A 6,384-nucleotide genomic window follows, 5' to 3' on the forward strand; every position below is an offset into this window, starting at 1 on the left:
GCAGCCCCCCCCTACTTTTCCATAAGGGGCACTCACAGGTCAAAAGCAACCGGAACGTAACTGAATAAACTGGCAAACAGTGGCTACTTGTAGTTTATTCTTACCTATAACTCCGAACGCTTCATTTCTCCTCGCTTCTCCGTTGCCTTTTTTCTCTGCTTGACTGCTCTGAACTAATTAATCAATTAGGGACAGCTGCAGCCAATCGTGGCGCAGGATTTAGTGGAGAGGGGGAGGAAAGCTGCGTGCACATTGAATGATCACGTCAGGAGTCTCTTTCACAACATAATACATAACACAATATTCACTAGGAGAATTAGTTACATGATACATATGCATGAAAAATATAACCATGCCGGTATAAACCCAGTTTGTGTTCTCACTGTCCAGAATCACAACAGTAGACACACCTAGAATTTACGTGATGTGGTCGACTGCCCAGCTTTTTTTTTTTTTTATACTCTTTATTTATAGATCATTTTCATCTTTTAGTACAAGAAAGTGAAAGAAGAAAAAAAATACAAAACATTAAACAATTACCCAAATTCAAGGTCCGGAGGTGATCATAAAATCCAAAAAGACAAAGTATCATACCCAGTATACACATACAGTCTCACTCATTGGCTAAATAGGCTTGCCATTTCTGCCACCGTTTTTCACCTAGATCTCTTTGGAGTCTGACTGAGTAGGCCATTTGCTCTAGCACATGTAGTTGTTTTACAATATTAACAAAAGAGTCTGTAGTGGGGGCATTTTTCTGGAGCCAACATTTTGTGATAGCCTTTTTACCTGCAGCCAGCAAGACCCTCAGTAAGTACACATCAGCTCCACTCAACCCATCTGGCATATTCCCAAGATAGAGAGTTGTGAATAATACATTCATATTAAAACATAGAACCTTTGAAATAATTTTTGCCACCTCTCTCCAGAAAAACTGAATGGAGGGGCAAGACCAAAAGATGTGGTTATGATCAGCAAAGACCTCTCCACATTCTCTCCAGCAGGCCAGTTGAGTACCAGTCTGTTTGGACTTCTGCTTGGGAGTTATAAAAAAACAAATTAGGCTTTTCCAACAGAAGTCTCTCCAAGTCCAAGAGTTAGTGGAGGATGGCTGTGTTTCCCAAGCGTTCAGCCACATGTTGAACATTGTTATCACAATGTTCAACTCTTTTTCCCATCGTTGTTGTACATAGTCTGTAGAGTCCTTCTTCAATGAGGTGATGCTGTGATATAACTTGCTGACAAGTCCTTTAATATTCCCAGAGTTGTATGCATCCATAAATATATGAATAATCGCTGGTGGTGCTGCTGGGTTACAACCTTTCAGTTTTTTACAGAAATAATCACGGAACTGTAAATACCTATAAAAGTCTTGCCCACCTAGTCCATACAGTTGACACAAATGGTTAAAGTTGTTGAGCTCCCACTTTTTGACAATTGTGCATACAGCAGTAACACCATAAAAGATCCATTGTTTAAATCTATGATCTAGTAATGCTGGTGTGAATTTGGGATCATACGCCGGCCATCTTAGTAGTTTTATCTGTTTCTGGATTTTTTAACCACCTCGCCCCATACCTTCAATGAGCAGTTCACCCATTGGCTCTCCGTATATAATATTTTTTTCTCCATTCCCACACAACCAAGCAGTGATTGTATTGGTGTATCTGTCAATGATAACTCCATGGTTTTCCATTTAGCTACATTAGAAGAATTACACCAATATACCAGAGGTCTCAGTTGGGCTGCTTAAATAATAATCCCTTAAAGATGTGAGGGCCTTACCGCTCCTCTCCTCCGGAAGCCGAAGGGTGGGAATTTTACCCTTGGTCTCTGTTTATTCCAGATGAATCGTGAAATATGTTTGTTCCACTCTCTAAATTGTTTTAGCGGGATTTCCACTGGCAATGATAAAAAGAGATACAATAACCTAGGGAGGATATTCATTTTTATTGATCTAATTCTGCTACCAAAGTCGAGAGGCAACAGGCTCCACCCATCAAGGTCATCATATATTTTCTTGTTAATACAGTTATAGTTAATATTGAATAATTGTGACATGTCTTTAGGCAAACTCACTCCCAGATATTTAATAAAGGGTGCATTCCAATTAAAACTATACATTGCGTTGAGTTCTTCTGTAGGTGTGTAATTAAATGTCATAACCTGTGTTTATGTATATTTAGGGCATATCCTGAATACTCCTCATATGTTTCCAGCATTTTCATTAATAGAGGCAGGCCTGAATTAGGATTTTTTATTGTGATTAATACATCGTCCGCATAGAGACTTATTTTATATTCCTCTCCTCCCATGGAGATACCCTCCAACCCTATCTCCTGACGTATTGCTTGGGCTAAAGGTTCAATGAATAAATTGAATAGGTTTGGGCTGAGGGGGCAGCCCTGCCTGCAGCCACGCTGTAAAGTTATAGAATCGGACAGACTGCCATTAACTTTCATTCTTGCAGTGGGGAGGGCGTAAAGTGCCTGGATACAGTGTATAAAATCCTTACTAAAGTTAAATCTCTTCATAACTAAATACAGAAATTCCCACCCGACTGAATCAAAAGCTTTTTCAGCATCTAAGCTGAGAATGATGGCACTAATTTGGTCTTTGTTAATCTGTTCGATGGTATGTAAGGCTCTTCTTATGTTGTCCTGTGTCTGTCTATTCTTTATGAATCCTGTTTGGTCCTCGTCCATTAACAAGGGCATTACAGGTTCCATTCTTTTTGCAAGGATGGTGGCATACAATTTATAGTCTGAATTTAAAGCACTAATAGGTCTATACCCTTTACAGTCCTCTCTGTCCTTACCTTCCTTGGGGATCACAGATATGAAGGCCTCTCTCCAGGAGGGAGGGAGGGAGCCTCCTTTTAGAATATAATTAAAGCTGGACTCCAAATAAGGGAGCAGGTGATCTTTCATTGACTTATACCATTCTGGAGGAAAGCCATCCGTGCCCGGTGATTTGTTAGTGTTCAAACTTGAGATAGCTTTACTTATTTCCTCTTTTGTTATTGGTGAAATTAGTTTGTCATTAGCTTCTTTACCTAGTGTGGGAAGGTCTAAAGAACTCAGAAATTCAGCTGCTGCATCGTTATTAACCTGTTCTGACTGAGAGTATAAAGATTTATAATATCTTTCAAATGCTTTTTGTATGCCATCCAAATTGTTAGTAATTTTATTTGTAGTAGGGTCTCTAATCTTGTGGATAATGTTTTCTGCCTGTTGTTTTTTGAGCCTCCAAGCCAGCAGTTTTGCAGCCCTAGGGCCAGCCTCGTAATATCTTTGTTTCATGAATCTTATCTTTTTCTCCACCTCCTCACCTAATATTTGATCTATTTCCTGTTTAGTATGTCTAATTTGTTGTATGATCGAGGGGTCATTATTTGTTATGTGTATTTGTTCCAAATCTCTGAGTTTTTCCTGTAAACCAGTTAATTTTTGGGTTTTCATCTTTTTAAGTGCAGCGGTCCTGGCTATGATCTTCCCCCTGAGAACAGCTTTAGCTGCGTCCCATAATATACTGGGGTTTACTTCTCCATTATTATTGTCCTGCATATATAATGCTAAGTCCTTTTCCATTGAATTTCTAAAGGTATGGTCATTTAGCAAACCAGTATTAAATCGCCACAAGGTTTTTCGCTGTCGACCATCTAAATGTAAAGTTAAAGAAATCCCTGAATGGTCTGAAAGATCCCTCTGACCTATTCTGCAGTGTTTCAGCCTGTGTAGATCTTTATCACACATGACAAAAGACTGCCCAGCTTTATAATATATACTATACTCCTATCAGCTTTTTGAAAAGAAAATCAAGTTGCTCAATACACTAGGGGTGGTGAAAAAAGTCGATTATTGATTAATCGCGATTATGATATTGACGATTATGATTCGATTATTAAATTTCCAAAAATCGATTAAAAATAAAAATAATAATAATATTTTATTTATTTATTTTTTTTTTTTGAATAGTAATACAAACTGGAGTCGTCCTCTTACTGGCTTAGCTACATGGTCCACAGTCTGGAGCCAAGATATGTTATTCCATCCCGGAGCTTTTTCACACTTAAATCGATTCCAAATCTTTACAAGGAGACAAACCTTTCCGTGCAAGAGTCCCTCAACTCTGCTCACAGGGCAGCAATAACCTGCGATGCCTGGACATCCAGAGCTACAGTCTCATATGTGACCGTTACAGCTCATTATGTCAGCAGTTCATGGAAACTAATGTCCTACGTACTTCAGACTAAAGCTATGGATGATAGCCACACAAGTGCAAATATGTGTGAGTTTCTCAAAGTAATGGCAGACGAGTGGGAACAGAGAAACACGCCCTGGTTCTCATCATGTACAATGCTTCTAACAAGAGTCTGGCTGCTGAGCTTGGCAGCTTTCTTTTAACAGTGAAACACTACATTTAACACAAAGTAAAAAATAATCATTTTGATATTACAGTTGCACTATACAATATTGAAGGTGCTGTGAGGTGTTACTTAAAAGATAAATAAAATAATTCAGCAGCTGACTGATGTTGAATGGAAGATCAATAATCGTTAATAATCGAAAATCGATTTGTAATCGAATCGAGACTTCAATAATCGGAATCGAATCGAATCAGGAAATTGGGCCGATTAACCACCCCTACAATACACACCATAGTAATAATATTAAACTATCATAATCACCCTGTTATTATTTGCAAGACAGTTTATCACCGGGATCAGGATCGGCGGGTGCGGCTCAGTTTTAATATTCAAATGTGAACTTTTCACCCCGCACTCAAACCTATATCCCTATATCCAAATGAGATAGATAGATAGATAGATAGATAGATCGATAGATAGATAGATAGATAGATAGATAGATAGATGAATGACCTGGCTAGTAGTATAAATTGACAGCGTTGTATTAAGTTATATTTAGAGAACAGAATTTGCATGTATCAGCCTGTTGCATGTGTTGCTATCGTTATCAAGCGTGCTAGCTTAAACTTTTATCTGTTAATATTCTCTAAATCTTCTAATCTGGACGGAAACAATCCGCCAACATACTTAATTACTCATGTCAATTTAATTCCGATGCACTACTAATGTGAAAATGTCATTCTTTAAACATTTTACCTTGATCAAGTGTTGCTCCGACCGTGTGCTCCATAAGAATTACATTGGGCGGAAGTTAGCTTTTGCTAACTTTTGAGGGGCTCCATGCTCGGCCATTGCTGTGAAAAAAATGAACCATTGCAGTGAACGTAGGTGGTGCCACTCTCTCTCTTTAGGACTCTAGCAAGAACGAACTCCATGAAGACAGCTCCGCTTCGATAGAAATTCCCTTCAAAACAAACAGCAAGCTAAAGTTCTGTCTCGCCCCGACGCGCGCACTGCTTACAGTCACTAACTCGAGACAACACACTCACCATGGCAGAAGCACCAGGCCCGAGCGGCTCATAAACACCTGCAGGGTCGTCACCCAGATTTATATGTCAAATACCAGGTTAGTATGCCCTGTTTATTTTCTCATTGGCTAATATTAGGCTATATGCTCCGTGTACAGGCTGAGGAATGAAGAGTTAAAGGATGTCAAAGTATAAAGCACCTAGAAAATGCATAAAAATATAGTTTTCACAGGGAATCAGTTCCTATTTATTGTATTTTGTCCTCTATGGTTTATTATGTTGGAGAAGAAGCATTATTGTCAAATATATATTTTTTAAAGACAGTGGATTTGTTATCCTAAGTTGATTATTTATATTAGTTAAACATAGATTAATGTGCAAAGGAAACTGAATGATTATTTAATGTCAACCATATAAAGTAGAAGTATTTAAATAATTTATAAAATAAGTATTTATAACTTGTACAAATACATTGCAGTTCATAAAAATAATAATAATAAAAAAAGGCTGCAGTATCGCGATAATACCCGGAACCGTGATACTTTGTCTGGTATAGTGTCGTGGTTACTCATTTTGGTATCGTGACAACTCTAATCATGTCTGCAGAGAACTCCCGCAGTCCATCTCTCAGTCCAGTGCTCATTTTAATGCTGAAATCTGGAACTATAAATATTATACCATGTTTGCTTGCTGAGTTCTTTGAAGCATCTGTATAAATTTGAACACATCTATAATAGTTATTCTCTATATATGTCTTTATTACTTGTGGGTGTAAAATAAATTCCTTATCTTCTTTTTGTCAACAGTGTGAGATCCACAACAGGATCAGGAAGTATCATGATGTACTGAGAGCGGTTCTCTTCCCTCCTTTTCCCAACATTGCTTCAGTAGATCTTGTGCTGGATGATCTTTAGATTAACCCAGTAATTTAACTCCAGCGGCATTTCTCCCATTTCCACTTGCAGTGCTGATGTTGTTTTAATAGCA

This window comes from Sparus aurata, unplaced genomic scaffold (assembly GCF_900880675.1).
Source record: "Sparus aurata unplaced genomic scaffold, fSpaAur1.1, whole genome shotgun sequence".
NCBI lineage: Eukaryota > Metazoa > Chordata > Actinopteri > Spariformes > Sparidae > Sparus > Sparus aurata.